A 23,720-nucleotide genomic window follows, 5' to 3' on the forward strand; every position below is an offset into this window, starting at 1 on the left:
TTAGAAAATCATAAAAATCAAAAATATTTTGTGTTTCTTGTTTGAGTCTTGTGTTAATTTTTAAGTTTGGTGTCAATTGCATGCTTTTAAAAATTTTTCTTGCATTTTTCGAAAATCCCATGCATTCATAGTGTTCTTCATGATCTTCAAGTTGTTCTTGACAAGTCTTCTTGTTTGATCTTGATGTTTTCTTGTTTTGTGTTGTTTGTTGTTTTTCATGTGCATTTTTTGTTTGTTAGAGTCCATGCATTAAAGATTTCTAAGTTTGGTGTCTTGCATGTTTTCTTTGCATAAAAAATTTTTCAAAATTATGTTCTTGATGTTCATCATGATCTTCGAAGTGTTCTTGGTGTTCATCTTGACATTCATAGCATTCTTGCATGCATTCATTGTTTTGATCTAAAAATTTCATGCATTGAGTATTTTTGTTGTTTTTCTCTCTCATAATTAAAAAAAATTCAAAAAAATCAAAAAAATATCTTTTCCTCATTTTTCTCCAATTTTTCGAAAATTTGAGTTGACTTAGTCAAAAATTTTCAAAATTAGTTGTTTCTTACAAGTCAAGTCAAATTTTCAATTTTAAAAATCTTACCTTTTCAAAATCTTTTTCAAAAATCATATCTTTTTCATTTTTTTATATATTCCAAAAATCTTCTTCAAAATATTTTCAAAATCTTTTTTCCTATCTTTACATCCAATTTTCGAAAATTAGCTAACAATTAATGTGATTGGTTCAAAAATTTGAAGTTTGTTACTTTCTTGTTAAGAAAGGTTCAATCTTTAAGTTCTAAAATCTTATCTCTTAGTTTCTTGTTAGTTAAGTAATTTTAAAAATAAAATCCTTTTCAAAAATATCTTTTTCTTAAAAATCTTTTTATCTTTTATCTTATCTTTTTCAAAATTGATTTCAAAATATCTTATCTAACTTCTTATCTTCTTATCTTTTTCAAAATTTGATTTCAAATCTTTTTCAATCAACTAACTAACTTTTTGTTTATTTCTTATCTTTTTCAAAACCAACTAACTACCTATCCCTCTCTAATTTTCGAAAATTCTCCCTCTCTTTTTCAAAAATTCTTTTTGTTTTAAATTTTAATTTTAATTATATTTTGTCTTTGAATTTCGAAAATTACTAACCCCTTTTTCAAATTTATTTTCGAAATTTCTCTTCTCTTCTCTTATTCTATTTAATTAATTAATTACTAACACTTCTCTTCACCTCTCTTCATCTAAGAATCCGAACTTCTTATATCCCTTGTATTTGGATTCTTCTACCCCTTTTCTCTGTATACTAACAGAATGGAATCTCTATACTGTGACATAAAGGATTCCTCTTTCTTTTCTTGTTTTCTTCTCTTTCATATGAGCAGGAACAGGGAAAAAGGCACTCTTGTTGAAATTGATCCAGAACCTGAAAGGACTCTGAAGAGAAAATTAAGAGAAGCTAAATTACAACAATCCAGAAACAACCTTTCAGAAATTTTCGAACAAGAGAAGGACATGGCAGCCGAAAATAATAATAATAATGCAAGGAGAATGCTTGGTGACTTCACAAAGCCAACGTCCAAGTTTGATGGAAGAAGCATCTCCATTCCTGCCATTGGAGCCAATAACTTTGAGCTGAAACCTCAGCTAGTTGCCTTAATGCAACAAAACTGCAAGTTTTATGGACTTCCATCTGAAGATCCTTATCAGTTTTTAACTGAGTTCTTGCAGACCTGTGAGACTGTAAAGATGAATGGAGTTGATCCTGAAAGGTTAGGCGAGTAAGGGTCGATCCCCTAGAGATTGTTGGTATGAAGCAAGCTATGGTCACCTTGTAAATCTTAGTCAGGCAAACTCAAATGGATATGGGTGATATACGAATAAAACATAAAGATAAAGATAGAGATACTTATGCAGTTCATTGGTGGGAATTTCAGATAAGCGCATGAAGATGCTAGTCCCTTCCGTCTCTCTGCTTTCCTACTGTCTTCATCCAATCCTTCTTACTACTTTCCATGGCAAGCTCAAGCAAGGGTTTCACCGTTGTCAATGGCTACCTCCCATCCTCTCAGTGGAAATGTTCAATGCACCCTGTTACGGCACGGCTATCCATCTGTCGGTTCTCGATCAGGCCGGAATAGAATCTAGTGATTCTTTTGCGTCTGTCACTAACGCCCCGCTTTCACGAGTTTGAAGCACGTCACAGTCATTCAATCATTGAATCCTACTCAGAATACCACAGACAAGGTTAGACCTTCCGGATTCTCTTGAATGCCGCCATCAGTTCTAGCCTATACCACGAAGACTCTGATCTCACGGAATGGCTGGCTCGGTTGTCAGGCGAGCACTCGGTTGTCAGGCGATCAACCATGCATTGTGTATCAGGAATCCAAGAGATATTCACCCAATCGAAGGTAGAACGGAGGTGGTTGTCAGTCACACATTCATAGGTGAGAATGATGATGAGTGTCACGGATCATCACATTCATCAAGTTGAAGAACAAGTGATATCTTAGAACAAGAACAAGCGGAATTGAATAGAAGAACAATAGTAATTGCATTAATACTCGAGGTACAGCAGAGCTCCACACCTTAATCTATGGTGTGTAGAAACTCCACCGTTGAAAATACATAAAAACAAGGTCTAGGCATGGCCGAATGGCCAGCCTCCCAATGATCAAAAGATCTAAAGATCAAAAGATTCCAAAGATCAGAAGATGAAAATACAATAGTAAAAGGTCCTACTTATAGAGAACTAGTAGCCTAGGGTGTACAGAGATGAGTAAATGACATAAAAATCCACCTCCGGGCCCACTTGGTGTGTGCTTGGGCTGAGCAATGAAGCATTTTCGTGTAGAGACTCTTCTTGGAGTTAAACGCCAGCTTTTATGCCAGTTTGGGCGTTTAACTCCCACTTTGGTGCCAGTTCCGGCGTTTAACGCTGGGAATTCTGAGGGTGACTTTGAACGCCGGTTTGGGCCATCAAATCTTGGGCAAAGTATGAACTATCATATATTTCTGGAAAGCCCAGGATGTCTACTTTCCAACGACGTTGAGAGCGCGCCAATTGGGCTTCTGTAGCTCCAGAAAATCCGCTTCGAGTGCAGGGAGGTCAAAATCCAACAGCATCTGCAGTCCTTTTTAGTCTCTGAATCAGATTTTTGCTCAGGTCCCTCAATTTCAGCCAGAAAATACCTGAAATCACAGAAAAACACACAAACTCATAGTAAAGTCCAGAAAAGTGAATTTTAACTAAAAACTAATAAAAATATACTAAAAACTAACTAGATCATACTAAAAACATACTAAAAACAATGCCAAAAAGCGTACAAATTATCCGCTCATTACTGCTCTGAAGATGGGCGACGCGCATGCGTGACCTGTAGAAAACTCAATCCACGTGTACGCGTGGATGACGCGTACGCATGACTTTGCCGCGTGCTGGACGTATCAGAAATCGCTGGGAGCAATTTCTGGGCTATTTTTGACCTAGTTTTCGGCCTAGAAAACACATATTAGAGGCTATAAAGTGGGGGAATGCATCCATTTAAAAGGACAACATTCATTATTAACAATTTTAGTTTTAGATGTAGTTTTTCTAGAGAGAGAGGCTCTCTCCTCTCACTTAGTTTTTAGGATTTAGGATTTCTCTTAGGTTAGGTTTACTTCTTCTTCATTCCAGGTTCAATGTTCCTTTACTTTGGTTTCTCTTCTATTTTTATTTATTCTATTACTTTGATTTATGAATTCTCATGTTAGATTTGATTTTATATTTAATATAATTTGAGGTATTTCAGATTTATGATTGCTTTCTTTTATTTATGATATAAATAATTTGGATTTTTATCCCTTTGCTTTGGTTGAGTAATTGGTGATACTTGAGTTATCAAACTCTGTTGTTGATTGAAAATTGGAATTTGCTGATTGATTTGGATCCCTCTAAAGCTAGTCTTTCCATAGGAGTTGACTAGGACTTGAGGAATCAAATTGATTAGTCTACTTGACTTTCCTTTATTTAGTAAGGGTTAACTAAGTGGGAGCAATAAACAATTTTCGTCACACCTGATAAGGATAACTAGGATGGGATTTCCAGTTCTTATACCTTGCAATGGTTTTCATGATAATTAGTTTACTTTATTGCCAGTTTATTTTCCTGTTCCCTATTTCAATAAAACCCAAAAGATACTTTTCCAAAACCAATAATAAATCATACCGCTTTGTAATTCCTTGAGAGACGACCCGAGGTTTAAATACTTTGGTTATAAATTTTATTGGGTTTTGTTACTTGTGATAACCAAACTTTTGTATGAAAGGATTTTCTGTTGGTTTAGAAATTATGCTTACAACGTGATTATTTTTGTGAAATTCTTTACTAGCAAAAGTCCGATCGTCAAAATGGCGCCGTTGCCGGGGAATTTCAAACGTGTACCTTATTATTGGTTATTGTAAATATTTGCTTTTTATTATATTTTGTTTTTGTTTTCTCTCACTACTATGAACTCTCACAACTTTGGCTATGAGTCTGGTTACAATTATGTTGCAGGGAGAGGAGATTACAATGACAACATGCATCAAGGATGGGACAACCAAAGATGGGAGGAGCCATAAGGATTTGATCAACCCTCTTGGCAACAACCTCCACTAACATACTATGACCAAGAGCCCTTCCAAGAGGCATACCAAGATGACGACTATGGTGAGCACTCTTTTGATTATCAACAACCACCACCATACGCCTATGAACCCCCTCCTCAGCATAGCTTTGAACCACCACACTCACAAGCCCCTTTCCACCATTCACCTCTATATGACCCTGACCCTTATCCACCTTATGAACCATACTTAGAACCACCCCCATTCCAGCACAATTACTCCTAAGAACCACCACTTCAATATACACCATCTCTTTATCCTTATCAAGATGAACCAACTTCCTACATTGAACCCTTTCTCCCAACTAATGAACCCTCCTATCCACCCCAACCTCCATTGGATACCAACACTCTTAGAGTTATGCACCAAAGGCAAACATCTATGGAGAAAGCACTTACCGATCTAAACTCTGCTATACAAGCTCTCGTCGCCCAATTGGACCACCGAATACCCTCAACAATCAACCCTCAAGCTCTAGTGCACTTCCTTTTCAACCACATAATGATCTCTCCATTCTATCACCACCCTCCATGGAAGAGCACCCACATCCATCAATCCAAGAGCAAGATGATCCCAATTATACTATGGACATGGAACAAGAGAGAAGGGATCGTCTTAGGGATGCAATCGCGATGGATCGGTTACACACGACCTTATTTTCGGAGGAGCAAGAGGAGGCCCAAAATGTGGAGGTAGGAGAGACCCTTGAAGATGAAAGAGTAATTGAAGGGAGTTATCATAGAAAGGAAATCATCAAGGAGGAGTACGATTTTATGCTAAAACAACTGGAGGAAGCTGTAATTATTGAAGAGGAAGAAGTGGTTGAAGACTTAGGAGATGCGGAACCTCCATGGGAAAGTCCAGTCATAGAGCCTCCTTCCAAGACATTTGAATTTGATGTTCAGGAGGGTGTACAACCTCTGAGGCATATCATGGTTGAAGACTTTGAAGAGGTTGATCAAGAGATGGACTCAATCATTGATGAATCCTTATCTACAATTGAATCCTCTCCCATTGGACTTGACATGGAGATTAAAGAAGAAGAAGCACAACCTCTCATGCCCTTGGTAGGCAATGAAGAGGAGATTGAATTGGAAGAAAGCTACCAAGAGGAAGAAGTTGAAATTGAAGAGGCTTGCAAGGAGGTGAAAGTTGTCAGAGAAGAGCACACGGGAATGGAGCTTGCAAGATCATTAGAAACACCTCTCCCAAGGTGATTACCGTCCAACACAATATTCAAGTGGGTAAAATTCTTATCCTTGACCTTTACTTTCCCACTTGAATATGGGCTACTGGAGATGGATGGTCAACTTAGAGCTCTCTGTGGCTTTAAGAGTAAAAGGAAGACCGTTAGTGGGAAGAGTTGTCAAGTAAGGTTCAACATGGTTGCATTCTCCAAATTGAAGTGTAAGGTTTGGTGTAGAGCTCAATTGAATGGGTCTAGGAAGTTTTTTGGACACTTCAGTGAGAATTCTAGTTGCTTACCACCTGGTTGGAGCAATAATGATCAACACAAAGACGGGTGCAAAAGCAAGGTTTGGGACCCCGGAATTCAATCCAGAAATCAACATTCTTTGGGCCTTGTCACCTGCTTTGACTTGCTTGAAGGCTTTATGAGCCTAGTTTGGGACCCTGGAGGCTATTGGAATTACAAGCATTGGTGGGATTCCAGGAAGAGTTCAAGCACAAGCCACCATGACAAAGAACTCACCAATTGTCCAACTTAAGGACTTTAACTAAAAGTGCTAGGTGGGAGACAACCCACCATGGTATAATCGTTCGTTTTTATTCTTAATCTTATTTCATTTAATTTTTACTAGTGCTCATTCATAATTTCTGCATATTCACCTGCATTCTACATTTGCATCTGCATATTCCATAAAAAAAGATTGGCAGAGAGTTGCGTGGGAACAGTGCAGAAAGAGTGCCAATCGCACAAGCAACACCATGCGTGCGCGTCCCTCACGCGTACGCGTCGTCTGAGAAATTGGCACTCCACGCGTACGCGTTAAAGACACGCATGCATGACTGACAAATGAATTTTTGTTGGTGTAGAATTTATCAAGTGATCAATTGTAGTATAGTCTAAACCAACGCGAAATCCATCATCAAACAAAACTACAATCTATATCCGAGAGTATAAATCTCCCGAGTCGTTCTCCCTTGGAATTGCCAAAGTATGCATCTTATTGTTTTAGTAAGCCTTGTTGAGTTCTTGGAAGAATTTAGCAAGTAATGAGAAACAAACAATCAATTATCAAAAGGGACTTGACTTAGGGTTGGCATTGGAAGTTTTATCCTCATAGCTCATTCAATGTTGACAACTAGTAGGCTTTGCTTCATTTAGTTATCCCCTAACCTGTACTGTGAACTACGCTTCCCAACCTATTAGAAGAAGAATTTGAACATTGAGAAGAAATTAGCCATCCGCACCGATCTGAGGCGCTCCATGGAGGCCCGTATTCAGGGGAAGGGACTAGGCTTTGTTGATAGAGATTTGGGAAGGATAAACACATCATGGGTCAAACAATTCTAGTATGACTTCTTCAGGGCGAACCTTGATTCAGTTTATGTACGTGGCGGGAAAATTTTGGTTACAGAAGCTGCCATTGAGGATGCATTACATTGTTTACCTAAGACCGGTGCCACAGATGCCTATGAGTAAGCGGAGGTAGCACTGTATTGCATGACTTTTGAATATGAGGCTCTGAGATGTGTTATAGCCACACCAGATGCCCCTTGGGTGATGGATGCCGATAATAAGAAACCCAAAGGGATACTTTTTGCTCACTTATTGAGAGAAGCTAGGAAGTAGATTTTTGCCATCTATGTCATGCCTACTACCCATTTTTCTGAAATTCCGATGGACATGCTCGTCCTGATCGGTTGTGTTCTAGAGGGGAAGGACTATTCCCCCGGTTGATCAGGAGATACATGTGGTGAGCACATGTCTATGGCATACTTCCCTTTTCTACTTTGGTCATTAGGATGACTGAGCAAGCCGGTGCCCCATGGAGAGATGATGACGTGTCACCAATACCCCCAGACAACGGTGCCAAGGAGGATGTTATTCCGTGGGATACGTGGGTGCATGAGAAGCCTCCATCTCGGCGTGCATCTAGAGCTCAAGCCAGAGCAGCACGAGCTGGATCCTCTTCTTCCTCAGCTGTACCAGGACATCAGCACCAGCAGCACCCGTAGTACCACCACCAGTACCCCAGCCGACTTATCTTTTGGTTCAGCGTCTTTTCCACTTCATGGAGCACAGTGAGCGCCTAATAAACCACTATTTGATGATTTATATTGTGTTTAATTGTGTGGTTTTATCAAGTCTTCACCCACTTATTCATATGATTTGCATGTATTTACAATTCTTTCCTAAAAATATTCTATGATTGAAAACTTGCTTCCTAAAGACCTTTTAATTGTATATTTTTATTTTTCTTGGTACCATTCGATGCCGTGATTTGTATGTTAAGTGTTTCAGGCTTCATAGGGAAGGAATGGTGTAAGGAATGGAGAGGAAGCTTGCAAAAATAGAAGGAATACAAAGAATTGAGGAGATGACCAGCGAGAAGTGACGCGGGCACATGGCTCACGCGATCGCGCAAAATGGAGGAAATCACAGTGATGTGCTCGCATGCCTGACGCGACCGCGTGGATTGGAAGCTGCACGAGTGACGCGAATGCGTAGACGACACGCACGCGTGGCACGGGAAACGCTGAGTGAAGCGAATGCGTGGACGACGCAGTCGCGTGATGTGCGTGATCTGCAGAATTGCAGAAGTCGCTGCCATAGATTCTGGGCCGCGTTTCAACCCAGTTTTCGGCCTAGAAACACAGATTAGAGCCAGGGAACATGCAGAGACATGGAGAACAATTGATTCCGCATAATTTCTAGTTTTTAGATCTGATTTTACTCCTCCCCTAGGTTTCTCTTTTTACATCCATAATTTAGGATTTGAAGATTTTTTGGCTTTGGCTTTTGAGAAGAGTCTACCTCCGGAACTAGTCATTATAGTTTGTTATTTACTTTTCATTTACTCTTCCATATTCTTAATTTGTCCAGAGTTGATATTGGATTATTTTCAGAATTCATTAATACAAGACTATTTTTACTTTTACTTAATCTCTTTGATTATTGTTTATTATGTCTCTTTTTATTTTTCCCATTAATTTTGTGAAGTCAATATTTATGATGATGGAGCAGTTCCCCAACTTGATTGGGAGTTAATTAAAAGGATAACCTTGAGTTGGAATACTCAAGAGTTCAATTGTAATTGGTTCATTATTGGTTGGCTTGTTAGTCACTAACTCTAATCCTTCCCAAGGGAGATGATTAGGAATTGTGAATAGAAGTTGACTTTTAATTTAACTTTCCTTCATTCGTTGAGGGTTAACTAAATGAAAACAATGGCTAATTATTAATTGATCTTGACAAAATTCCAACAAGGATAGAAGTTCTAATTAATCTTCTCCCGATCAAGATTTTTATTTAAATCATATAAATTCTCTAATTTAATTTTCTGTTCATCAAACTCAAAACCCATTTGGAAAACCTCTGATTGTTAAAGTAGCACGTTTTTCTGCAATTCGTTGGGAGACGACCTGGGACTCATACTCCCAGTATTTTATTTCTAAAATTTGTGACAACTCTTTTCTAAAATGATAAGTGGATTTTTGCGGATTAAGAACTGTACTTGCAACACCATTTTTCTAATTAATTCTTAATCTGCCAATTTTCGCCTACGTCAATTTTTGGCGCCGTTGCCGGGGAGTTGCAATAGTGTGCTAAATTATTGATTGGAATTTATATAATTTCATTTTTCTTTTTATTTTGCTACTATGAGCTGCATGTTTCTTTCATTGAATGACACGTTCACTTCTTGATCCAAGCATGCCAGTATTTGACCCTGAGATTGAAAGAACTATTGCACGTATAAGGCAATATCGGCGTCGGTTAGTCCTCTCCAAGGACGAATCTGAAACGTCATTTAAGGAAGAAACAAGCTCCCTTTCTACTGATTCAATTGATTTACGTGCAGGTGTCATGGCAACACCTAGGAGAGTCACTATCCAGGAGGCTGGAGCCCTTGATTTTACACTGTAGCCGTATCAGGTGCACCACGCAGCGGTGGCTGTGAATTTTGAAATAAAGACTGCACTACTCAACTTGATGCCCAAGTTTCATGGCTTACCTGCTCAAGAGCCTATCAAGCACCTTAGGGATTTTCAGACAGCTTGTTCTACTGTTAAGCATAATGGTGTTGATGAAACTTCTATTCTGTTAAAAGCCTTCCCATTCTCTCTTGAGAAAAAGGTAAGAGAGTGGTACTACACTCAACCCGGAGTAACTGTTTCTAACTGGGATACGCTTAGAAGAGAATTTTTGGAGAAATTCTTTCCAGCTGAGGTTACTTATAAAACTGAGGAAAGATATTTCCATGATTGTTCAGGACGAATCTGAGACTCTCTACGAATATTAGGAGTGCTTCAATAATCTTCTGGAAGCATGTCCCCACCATATGATTGACAAGATAGTGTTGCTCGGCTACTTTACACAGGGCATAAAGCCTTAAGATAAGACCACATTGGAAGGTGCTAGTAATGGGTCTATAAAAAAATACAAGACTACTGATGAGGCATAGCAATTGATCAGCGACTTAGCTGAATCTACTAGGAATCACAAGCAGAAACAAAGTCGGTTAAGAGCTGTTGCAGAGGTATCCTCTTGCAAAGAGACTACTGCTCTAACTCAGAGCATGTGTGAAATGACAAACTTACTGAAGCAGATGCAATTGAGTCAACAGCAAGCTCAGCCTTCTCCACCACAGCAAAGCCAACAGTTGGTTCGCCAGAGAGTATGTGAGATCTGTGCCGATTACAGTCATTATACTGATGAATGTCCACAATTCCAACAGGAAGATAACACTGTGGCAGCCACTCATAACTTCTATTACCGCCCCAATAAAGGATAAATTCAAGGTGGCAGCTACAACCATGGATGGCAAGACAATTTCAACCAAGGTTGGAGACATAATTTTAACCAGGATTGGAGGGACAATCATAACAGATAAGGCAGAGATAACAATAGAAACCAGAGGTGGAATAACAATAACAACTTCAGGCAGCAGAATCAGAATTAGGCCTACAAAGCACCTTATCTAAGGCAGCCTCAAGCATCTCAGCAGACCTCTCAGATCATTTATCCCTCTTCATATTCTAGTGATGAGTTACTACAATCTATTGATCGGAGATAGCAGGCCATGGAAAATAACCTTACTTCTACTTTAAATGGTTTGAACTCTACCTTGCAAGCCCTTGTCTCACAGATTGGATCACTGAATAACTCTAACAACCAGTCTTTGAGCTCTGGTGGATTCCCCTTTCAACTATTGCCCAACCCCAAGGGTGGCATCAATGCCATTACCCTAAGATCTGGAACCACACTGCAAGAGAGGAATTCTGAGGAAGCAAGCCTGCCAGAACATCCCCCAGTTGCGGACACGGTTGAGGTAGAGGATGTTGAAGAAGAAGACGAAGCACAAGGCATGGCTGAAGCAGAAGCAGCCCAACCAAGGAATGCAGATCCCCAGCAAGCTGAAGCTGTAAAAGACGACACTCCTATTCCATTTCCACACCTTGCTAAGAAATCCAGATAGCAGATGGAACTTGATCTCAAAATGGTAAAGATCTTCAAAACGGTTGAGGTAACTGTTCCCCTTTTTGATGTTATTCAGTAAGTACCTAAATACGCAAAGTTTCTAAAAGAATTGTGCATACATAAAGATAAAATTAATGAATTAGAAACTATTCCTTTAGGTAGTTCTATATCTGCTTTAATAGGAAATATAACTGAAAAATGTAGTGACCCAGGCCCATGCATGGTTAACTGCACCATTGGAGGTGTAATATTTTCTGACTGTATGTGTGATTTAGGAGCATGCATGAGTATTATGCCCTTGTTTATATATAATGCTTTAAGGCTCCCTCCTTTAAGAAGGTCGGTAGCTCATTTTGTGTTAGCAGATAAAAGCATTATCACAGTGGTTGGAATTGCTGAAGATGCGTTAGTGAGCATTAAGGGGCTCACATTTCCCATTGACTTCTATATCTTGGAGATGCCCCAAAATAACTCAGGAAGGCCTTCGTCAATTCTGCTTGGGAGACCATTTTTGAAGACTTCGAAATTCAAGCTGGATGCCTTTTTGGGAACCTATTCCTTTGAGGTAGATGGCAGAACAGTGAGCTTCAATCTAGATGAAGCTACGAAGCACCCCCCAGAAGATCACTCCATATTCCAATGTGACATCATTGATGAAATTATAGCTGCAACTCACCAGGAAGAGATGGAAGAGAACCACATGGAGCACGATCCAAGTGTGAGAACACCCTCTGAACATACTGAAGATTCATTACCATTTTCACCAGCCCAGATAATCCAGAACCAAACCATGAGCGAAAAATGGAATTAAAGCCCCTTCCTCCACACCTCAAGTATGCATACCTTGAGGACAAACAGAAGTTTCCAGTTATCATTGCAAGGGAGCTCACTTCCCAACAAGAAGAACAACTGCTTAGTGTATTGAGGAGGCATAAGAAAGTAATTGGATGGAGCTTGGCGGATATAGTAGGCATCAGCCCTCAAGTTTGTGAACATAGAATATTGTTAGAAGAAGGAACAAAGCCTGTCCGTTAACCTCAGAGAAGATTGAATCCCACCATCTTAGAAGTTGTCAAAAAGGAAGTAACCAGACTACTTGAAGTAGATATCATTTACCCTATTTCAGATAGCAAATGGGTCAGTCCAGTACAAGTAGTGCCCAAGAAGTCTGGAGTCACAACAATAAGGAATGAGCAAGGAGAACTTCTAACAACCAGAATGCAGAATGCATGGAGAGTTTGCATTGACTACAGGCGTCTCAACCAAGCCACTCGCAAGGATCATTATCCCTTGCCATTCATTGATCAGATGCTAGATCGCCTGTCAGGTAAATCCCATTACTGCTTTCTAGATGGTTATACAGGTTATTTTCAAATCCATATAGCTCCTGAAGATCAGGAAAAGACTACTTTTACATGTCCTTTTGAGACATATGCTTATAAAAGAATGCCCTTTGGCTTATGCAATCCACCAGCTACTTTCCAAAGGTGTATGATGAGTCTTTTCTCTGATCTTATTGAGACTTGTATGGAAGTTTTTATGGATGACTTTAGCATATATGGTAATTCTTTTAGCCTTTGCTTGGATAGTTTATCTAGAGTATTGGACAGGTGTGTTAGTTCAACACTTGTTTTAAATTTTGAAAAGTGTCATTTTATGGTAAAATAAGGCATTGTTCTAGGACATGTTGTTTCTGATACTGGTATCTTTGTAGACCCAGCAAAGGTGGATGTTATTTCTGGTTTACCTTGCCCCTCCTCTGTGAGGGAAGTCTGTTCGTTCCTTGGCCACGCAGGTTTTTACAGGAGATTCATTAAGGACTTCAGTAAGGTCGCACTACCCTTATCCAGACTACTGTAGAAAGACATTGAGTTTGAGTTTAATGAGGATTGCAAACAAGCGTTTGATAAGCCAAAGACTGCCTTGACTCAAGCTTCGATTGTGAGGGGACCAGACTGGAGCCAACCATTTGAAATCATGTGTGACGCCTCCAATCATGCAGTAAGAGCAGCACTAGCTCAACATGAAGGTAATGACCCTTTTGTAATTGCTTATGCATCTAAGACTTTAGATGCTGCTCAATCTAATTACACTACTACTAAAAAAGAGCTTCTAGCTATTGTTTTTGCTCTGGATAAATTCCGAGCCTATTTACTTGGTACTAAGGTAGTAGTGTACTCAGACTATGCAGCTCTCAAATATTTATTAGCAAAAAAGGATTCTAAACCAAGGCTAATACATTGGATGATACTGTTGCAAGAATTTGATCTAGAAATAAAAGATAGAAGTGGTAACCAAAATTTAGTAGCTGACCACTTGAGTCGCCTTGAGCACATTACAGATAACTTCATTCCTATCAATGATAATCTTCCATTTGATAGCTTATAGGCAGTATCTGATGTAGTTCCTTGGTATGCACCTATAGCTAATTATCTAGTTAGCCACACTTTTCCTCCCGATTTTACTAAGCATCAGAGAGACAAGATAAAAAGCGAGTCCAAATACTATGTGTGGGATGATCCATATCTATGGAGGTGTGGTGCTGACCAGGTAATTAGACGATGTGTACCTCAATCAGAATTCCAGTCCATTTTAGAGGTCTACCACTCATCTGAGAGTGGAGGACATTTTGGCCCTCAACGAACTGCTAGGAAAGTTTTAGACTGTGGATTTTAGTGGCCTACTCTTTATAAAGATGCTGCTGACCTTTGTAAATCTTGTTCTCCATGCCAAAGATTTGGTAATATATCCCAGAGGGATGAAATGCCTCAACAAATTATGCTTTTCTGTGAAATTTTTGATGTTTGGGACATTGACTTCATGGGTCCATTTCTAAATTCTTATGGCCACATTTAGATACTGTTAGCTGTAGATTATGTTTCTAAATGGGTGGAAGCAATTCCTACCCGTACTGATGATGCTAACACTGTTGTTTCCTTTGTTAGAAACCATATTATTTGTGCTTTGGATCACCACGAGCAATCGTGAGTGATCAAGGCACTCACTTTTGTAACATAAGACTAACAGGTTTACTAAAGAGGCATGGGATAATTCATAAAGTATCAACAGCCTATCACCCTCAGACTAATGGGTAAGTAGAGGTGTCTAACAGAGAGATAAAGCGCATACTACAAAAGATAGTCAAGCCTCATAGAAAAGAATTGGAGCACCAGGCTCCAAGATGCGCTTTGGGCATATCGGACAGTATACAAGACACCGATTGGGATGGGTCCTTTCCGCTTAGTTTATAGAAAAGCCTGTCATCTCACAGTTAAGTTAGAACACAAAGCCTTCTGGCAGTAAAGGAATGCAACATGGACTATGAGAGAGCCAGAGCTGAACGGAAGTTGCAACTGCAAGAATTAGAGAACATTCGCTTAGAAGCTTATAAAAACTCTAGGCTGTATAAAGAGAAAGTGAAGGCTGTGCATGACAAGAATATCAAGAGAAGAGAATTCCAACCTGGGGACTTAATCTTCCTTTACAACTCCAGAATGCGGCTCATGCCAGGCAAGCTGAGATCCAGATGGGATGGTCTCTATCGAATAGAGAGGGTGGAACCATACGGAGTCTTTCACTTGAGCCATCCTTCAAGCTCTGAACTTATTAAAGTCAATGGAATTCGCTTGAAGTTATTCCATAGCGAAAAGATGGCGAGAAACCAGGAACTGGAGATCTTCCTCTTGGAAGATCCAACCACAGCAGATGACTGAGCTAGTGGAGCGTCCAACTTAAGGACGTTAAAGCAAAGTGCTGGGTGGGAGACAACCCACCATGGTATGATCGTTCCTTCCCCTCTCCTTAATTTCCTTCGTCAATAACTCTTCTCAGTACTAATGCCTATATTTTGCATCTCATCCGCATATTGCATATTGCATATATAAAAAAAAGGGATTAAGGCATGCGACGCGCCAGCGTCGTTAACGCGCTTGCGTCATAGTGCCTTCGCAACATTGAAGAAAAGAAGCAGAGAGTTACGAAGGAGTGTGGCGGGAGGCGTGCCCCTAGCACCATTTGACCCACGCGACCGCGTGGATGACGCAATCGCGTCATTTGTAAAATGGCCTCCCCACGCGTCCGCGACAACCACGCGAACGCATGGCTCTGCAATTTGACGTAAAAGGGTGTATGGCAGTGAGTTGCGCTGGAGCTGGGCTGAACCTGTGCTAGCCACACAAGCCCTGCCGCGCGAATGCGTGCCTCACGTGACCGCGCCGTTTTCATAATTTGGCCATCCACGTGATCGCGTCAACCACGCGACCACATCACCCTGAAATTTGGCAAAGCATGTTTCACACAGAGAGTTGTGCGAGCGCGAAGTTGCCCTCGCGCCACTAGCGCAAATCATGTCATGCGTCCGCGTGACCAACGCGTCCGCGTCACCATATTCAAGAGGTGTCCGCGCGACTGTGTGACCCACGCGTCCGCGTCGTTTGCGCCACCCAACTCATTCAAATCTGCCAGATTATCTTATCTTTTCTTACCCCAATCCTACTTTTCCCCTTCTTCCTTCTCCCTTCTTCCTCCCTTCTACTCCCTCTTTCTCACCACCATTATCAAGGTTTTTCTTCTCTTCTTCCCTCCCTACTTTTTCATTCTTCTTCTTATTTTTATGTTTTCTTTTTCTTTCTCTTCTACTTTCCGTATCCATGTTTTCTTTCTCTTTCTTTTTCCTCCTATCGGTGTTGGAGATTTATTTGGGTCATTATTTTTATATGTTGCTTGTGGATTGTTTAGGACTTGTTTAACAGTTATATATTATTTTTATAGGGTTACATGCATGTTCAATTTACTACTTTCCATACCTTATTTAACATGCATGCTATGTGTTTGTGAAACGCCCATATGGCATTGTGCACTATTTTTGGATTTCTTTTAATCTACTACTCTAAATGCTTGCTTTTCACAAAACCCTTTTTCTATTTTATTAATTTTTATATAATTGTTATTTCAAACATATTGTTAGTTTGGAAGACTTGGTAATCTAACTTGGACATTAAATGCTTGATCTATGCTACTCATGCCCTTGCCGAGATTTCTTTTAATCTACTACTCTATGGTGCATCCTCATAGACCAGCCTCTAAATTTACCGAGACATATCAGGAATGCCATGGGACACGTACAAATTGTGGCAACCTTCCTTTCCCGCCTTGATCTCAGATCTTGTCTCAGCAACCGGAGTCTCCTACAGAGCTGGGGACACCAAGGTCATACTTCCACGGGATGATCAGTACGTCCCTAACAGGAAGTATCTCAGGCCACCAACAGCCACTACCAGCCAGTCTGCAGAATAAGCTGCAGATGTTCCCCCTTCCACACCAAGTCAGTTGCTCCATCAAATACTGGAGAGGTTGGACCGGCTAGAACAGAAGCGAAGCTACGAGAGTGCTGCAACCAGCGCCAATCCAAATACCTCAAAGAGCTACTCACAGGCAACCACAGACCTGACGAGGACCCAGACACTCCGGACTCCACTTCTTTTACCAGCACAGGGAGCCATGACGGTCCCGACTGTGGAGATACTACCACCAGCCCATCCTTGTTCCTGACAGATGGCACCGAGGACGGTGCAAAGCCTTAAGTGTGAGGAGGTCGGTCAGTACCTGACTTTCGGAGGTAATTCTTTCCCCTAACACCAATTTCTTTTTCTTTAGAATAGGATAGATTGCATAGTAGTAGGTTAATTGCATGCATGTTCTACCTGATTGAAAAGATAATAAGTTTTCTTTAAGACCATATTTTTTGAAAATTTCACTAATTTAAATCAGAATATTTATGTTTAATTTGTTTGAAATTGAAATTGGAACATGGTTTTCATGCTAAAAACACACAACCTGTGAGACTTTGAGCCTAAATACATGGTTACACTATTTAACCACAAATATCTTTTTCTTGTGTGTCTACTTTTCTATGATTGTAATCTGAATTTTGTTTTATCCTCTATGTCCAATGTTAATGTGTTATGTGCATGCATATGATTGAGGCCATTGCTTGTTTAGCTCACTTACCCCGAATAAGCCTACCCTTTTAATTACCTTTATTAGCCACTTTGAGCCGTTTTAATCCCATTTGTTCTATATTTTACCACATTACTAGCCTTAAGCAGAAAAATAATTAAATACCCCAATTGAATCTTTGGTTAGCTTAAGATAGAAATTGTGTGTTAATTGAGTATGGGAAAATTGTGGGAACAAAGGGTAATAATGGAATATTTCATGATAAAATAAAGGAAATTTGGGTACCTACTCATGTGAAACCATAAAAGAAAAATTACAAATCTATGCGCATTGATAAGTTATGTAAAAAAAAAAAGTTATTTTAGTAAATAAGTCAAAGTTCAATAATCAATGCACATATGATAAAATTAAAATAAAGGTTGATGCATGAGTATGGAATGTGAAAAGGAAATTCTGGGTAACTAAGTATGAATGTTGAAATTATATAGAGTATATGTATGCTAGGTGAGAGCTTAGGTTAATTAAAGATTCAATGTATAAGCTCACTTAGCCATATGCGTACCCTCACCCTTACCTTAGCCCCATTACAACCGTGAAAAGACCACATGATGTTTGCATTGATACTTTAAATGTTGTTGATTGGTTAGGTGAAAAACAAAAATTTTTGAAAGCATGATTAGAGAAGGATAGATTGATTACCCCATATACTAGAGAAGATTAGAGTGCATACGCACCAACAGTAAGGGTTTAATGCTTGATCCTGTGTTCCTTGCTTTCACAAGCTATCTTCTTACAAATTTACTTGCTTTTACTGCATGATTTGAATTAGTGGAATCTGCTCCATGCTTTGTCTTAGAGAACTTATCTATTTTCAATCATATGGACTAAATCATATAGTTGCATTCATATATATATAAGTTGCATTACATTGCATGAGTCTTACATGTCCCTATTCATTCATATTTATCTCCTTCAACTTAGCATGAGGACATGCTAATGTTTATGTGTGGGGAGGTTGATAAACTACTATTTTATGATTTATATTGTGTTTAATTGTGTGGTTTTATCAAGTCTTCACCCACTTATTCATATGATTTGCATGTATTTATAATTCCTTCCTAAAAATATTCTATGATTGAAAACTTGCTTCCTAAAGACCTTTTAATTGTATATTTTTATTTTCCTTCGTACCATTCGATGCTGTGATCTGTGTGTTAAGTGTTTCAGGCTTCATAGGGCAGGAATGGCGTAAGGAATGAAGAGGAAGCTTGCAAAAATGGAAGGAACACAAGGAATTGAGGAGATGACCAGCAAGAAGTGACGCGGGCGCATGGCTCACGCAATCGCGCGAAATGGAGGAAATCACAGTGACGCGCTTGCATGCCTGACGCGACCGCGTGGATTGGAAGCTGCATGAGTGACGCGAATGTGTGGACGACATGCACGCGTGGCATGAGAAACGCTGAGTGACGCGAACGCATGGACGACGCGGTCGCGAGACGTGCGCAATTTGCAGAATTACAGAAGTCGCTGGCATAGATTCTGGGCCGCGTTTTAACCCAATTTTTGGCCCAGAAACACAGATTAGAGCCAGGGAACATGCAGAGACAAGGAGAATAATTGATTCCGCATAATTTCTAGTTTTTAGATCTGATTTTACTCCTCCACTAGGTTTCTCTTTTTACATCTATAATTTAGGATTTGAAGATTTTTTGGCATTGGCTTTTGGGAAGAGTCTACCTCTGGAACTGGTCATTGTAGTTTGTTATTTACTTTTTATTTACTCTTCCATATTCTTAATTTGTCCAGAGTTGATATTGGATTATTTTCAGAATTCATTAATACAATACTATTTTTTACTTTTACTTCATCTCTTTGATTATTGTTTATTATGTCTCTTTTTATTTCCCCATTAATTTTGCGAAGTCAATATTTTTGATGATGGAGTAGTTCCCCAACTTGATTGGGAGTTGATTAAAAGGAGAACCTTGAGTTGGAATACTCAAGAGTTCATTTGTAATTGGTTCATTGTTGGTTGGCTTGTTAGTCACTAACTCTAATCCTTCCCAAGGGAGAGGATTAGGACTTGTGAATAGAAGTTGACTTTTAATTTAACTTTCCTTCATTCGTTGAGGGTTAACTAAATGAAAACAATGACTAATTATTGATGCCAGGGCATCTAGGCCAGTTTTGCTGACCTTTTCTTTACTGTTTTAGGGTAGTTTCATGCATTTTCTTAGTGAATAAGGCAAGTTTTGGGTGAAAATACACTTACACATTGATTCAAGCAACTATTGTGAATTTTGCATGATTGCATGAGATTTTTGCTAGAATTGCATGATAACTTGATAATGCATAATCTCATGACTTTGGCTAAAGCTTTTATGCACTTTAATTGCTTGATTTCAGGACAAATGAAGCATGGAAGAACCACGTTAGCATTCACTTTAACTTAGTTAACGAGAACACTAACGTGGAATGGCAAGGAGCTTGCAACGTTAATGAGAAAAGTGATCACCAATAATGCCTGTGAAGCCATCCATAGCTCACGTTAATAGCCACGTTAACTAAGTTAACGTGGTAGTTAACGTAGAATAAAAAGGGGAACTCCACATTAACGAGAAAAGCGAACACCACTAACGTTGGGAAACTAGGCAATGCCCCACGTTAAGAGTCACGTTAACTTAGTTAACGTGAACTCTAACGTGGAAGAGAAGCAACAACGCCAACGTTAGTCACACTCACTTTTGTCACTAACTTTGGATCATTTGCATTTCCTACGTTAATTCTCACGTTAAGATTGTTAACGTGAAAGTTAACGTGGAGTTGAATTCAAATAACCAACGTTAGTGACACTCACTTTTGTCACTAACGTTGGGAGATTGCTTCATTTACTACGTTAAGAGCCACGTTAACTTAGTTAACGTGAGTCCTAACGTAGGAACTTTAGGCAATTGGAGCGTTAGTGACAAAGGTGAGTGTCACTAACGCTCTCGAAGGTGAAGAACACCCACGTTAAGAGCCACGTTAGCTAAGCTAACGCGAGACTTAACGTAGTGGCAAGAGGCAAGCCAACGTTAATGGGAAAAGTGAGTCCCATTAACGTTTGCAAAAAGGGGCACAAGCCAACGTTAATGGGAAAAGTGAGTCCCATTAACGTTGGCCAAGGATTGAATAGGAGACGTTAGTAGTCACGTTAAGACTACAAATGTTGGAGTTAACGTGGGTATATAAGGGTGGAACGTTAATGGAAAAAAGTGAATGCCACTAACGTTCTCGCACCCAAAAATGTGACTCAATGTTAATCCCACTAAATGCCCAAGCCTAACTCATATTTCTCTGCAAGCTGGGCCCACTAAAGATAAGAACTGCTTCAACTCAAGGTCCAGAGCCCACATCTAAGACTTGAAGAACTCACTAGAAAATCATGAGGAGTAGTATATATAGGAGTAGTTTTGAACTAGAAAGGAGCTTGGCACTTCTGGGCACTACTCTCTATAGATTTACTTTTTCTGCACTTTAGCATAGATTCTTCATCTCTGCTATTTTTCATTTCTAGAGCTATGAACAACTAAATCCCTTTCATTGGGTTAGGGAGCTCTGTTGTAATTTGATGGATCAATTATAGTTTTCATTCTTCTTCTTCTTTCTTTTCTCTTGATCTTACTAGAAAGCTTTCAATCTTAATTCAATTGGTTAGTTGTCTTGGAAAAGAAACTCTCCATAATTGGATCTCCTTTGAGCCTTGGAAAAGGGATGAGGAGATCATGCTAGAAATGCTTTCTCATGTTGGACCAAATTGGGGTTTGGATGGATATTGTGACATGTAATCCTACCAACACTTTGATTTGGGAATACATGTGGTATAATCAGTGACCACACTTCATCTCTTTCCATGAGCAATTAAATCAAGGAATTGGGCAATTGTTCAGGTTTAGAGAGATTGGATTGCCAAGGAATTGGGATCCAATCACTTAAGATTGCCAAGGAGATCAATGAATGCATTGATTAAGGAAGAGATGAGAATGAACTTGATCTGGAGAATGCAACATCTCCTGAACCCAATGATTTCCCCATATCTTATCTTACCTATTCTCTTTACTTTCTGCCATTTAATTTCATGCTTACTACCCCAACTCCCCATTTAAGATTCTGCACTTTAATTCCTGCTATTTACTTTCCAGTCATTTAATTTTCTGCAAATTCCAAATCCAATTTATGCTCAGCTTAACTAGCACTTTCTTCTAACTAAAATTTCTTGACTAATCAATCCCTATGGGATTCGACCTCACTCTACTGTGAGTTTTACTTGACGACAATTCGGTATACTTGCCGAAGGGAAATTTGTTGAGAGACAAGTTTTCACACATCAAGTTTATGGCGCCGTTGCCGGGGATTGATTTTGAATCAACAATGATTAAGTTTGAAGATCACTAGATTGAGCATTTTTTTTCTTTTTGTTTAGTTTATTCAGTCAATTTCTGTTAGTTGTTTTGATTTCTTCCTCACCCCTGCACCCCCTTAGTTTTGTTTCGTTCTTCATTTCTTTGTATATTATAATTCTGCTCACTAACCCACTAACTGTTTGATAATTTGCATCACTCACACTAACAATTACTCTAACAAAACTAGTTTCAGCATTTCATCTCCTGCTGTGCAATCTGTTGTATGACAGGGAGAAGAGAAGGAGCTTTAACATCCTTTGATTCAAAACCTGAAAGAACTCTTTGGAGACGATGAAGGGAAACAAGAGGAAAAAGAATTATTGGTGCTAAGGAAGCAGAGGAAGAGTATTTTGAACCCAACATGGAAGAGAATTTGGAGAACAACCATGAAGAGGAGGCTCATAATCAAGGCCATGCCAACCGTGATGGGCAAGAAAGGAGGGTCTTAGGATCCTATATCAATCCTAATCCTGGAAACTGTGGGAGCAGCATTCAGAAACCCGCCATACATGCCAACAATTTCGAGCTAAAACCCCAGCTCATCACTTTGGTGCAAAATAATTGCTCATTTGGAGGAGGTGCTCAAGAAGACCCTAACCAACACTTGACCACCTTCTTGAGGATTTGTGACACGTCGAAGTCCAATGGAGTCTACCCCGATGTCTATAGGTTGCTCTTGTTCCCCTTTTCACTCAAGGACAAGGCATCCAAGTGGCTTGAATCCTTTCCAAAAGAGAGCTTGACTAATTGGGAAGAGGTAGTGAACAAGTTTTTGGCAAGGTTTTATCCCCCTCAAAGGATCAATAGGCTGAGAACTGAAGTGCAGACGTTCAGACAGTAAGATGGGGAGACACTTTATGAAGCTTGGGAAAGGTTCAAGTATCTAACAAGGAGATGCCCACCAGAGATGTTTAATGAGTGGGTCCAACTTCACATCTTCTATGTAGGTCTTTCATATGAGTCAAAGAATGCTGTGGATCATTCATTAGGAGGCTCTATAAACAAGAAGAAAACCATTGAAGAAGCCATAGATGTCATTGAAACAGTTGCTGAAAATGACTACTTCTATGCATCCGAAAGAAGTAACACCAGAGGAGTCATGGAGCTGAACCACATGGATGCCTTGCTAGCTCAAAATAAGATGATCACCAAGTAGCTAGCAGATCTTACCAAGAAGGTGGAGGAGAACCAAATTGCAGTAGCCATCACTTCATCACCAGCTGAAGAAGGAGCAAACATAGGAGAAGAAGGTGATTGGGAGCAAGCCAACTATGTTGGAAACTCACCTAGACAAAGCCATGATCCATACTCCAAAACTTACAACTCTGGATAGAGAAATCACCCCAACTTTGGATGGAAAAATCAACAAGACCAAGGGCAAGATCAGAGACGCCACAACCTCAACTCCAACAACCATGCAACTCATCAAAACACCACACAAAGACATTACCAACACCCATCCAACCAATCTTCACAACCCCCTAATCTCAACCCACCATCATTGATAGATGATAGACTCTCAAAGATTGAAGCTCTACTTGAAAGCTTATGCAGAGAAGTTCAAGACAACAAGGTGTTTAAGGAAGAGGTACGAGCCAACATCAAAAACCAAGGAGAGAACATCAAGAGGTTGGAGTCCCAAGTAGGGTACCTATCTCAACAACTTCCCAAGTCCACTGATGGATTCTCCAGTGACACAGAGAAGAACCCAAGAGGAGAAACAAGGAAAATAAGATGGGAAGAATGTAAAATGATAACCACAAGTGATGGAGAGAGTATGAATGGAGTAGAGCACCTTCAAAACAATCATAAAGAAAGCCAGGAGGAAGGAAGTTGTACAACTCAACCTACATCCAAGGAAGAGCTAAGGAAGAAGGATGTGTTGAACCCATATGCACCTTTTCCTCACAGGCTTAAAGGTGGTGTAGCAGGGAGAATGTACTCAAGGTTCCTTGATATGTTTGCATCTCTTGATATAAATATACCATTCATTAGAGCCCTCCAGCAAATGCCTT

Source organism: Arachis hypogaea, chromosome 4 (assembly GCF_003086295.3).
Source record: "Arachis hypogaea cultivar Tifrunner chromosome 4, arahy.Tifrunner.gnm2.J5K5, whole genome shotgun sequence".
NCBI classification, from domain to species: domain Eukaryota; kingdom Viridiplantae; phylum Streptophyta; class Magnoliopsida; order Fabales; family Fabaceae; genus Arachis; species Arachis hypogaea.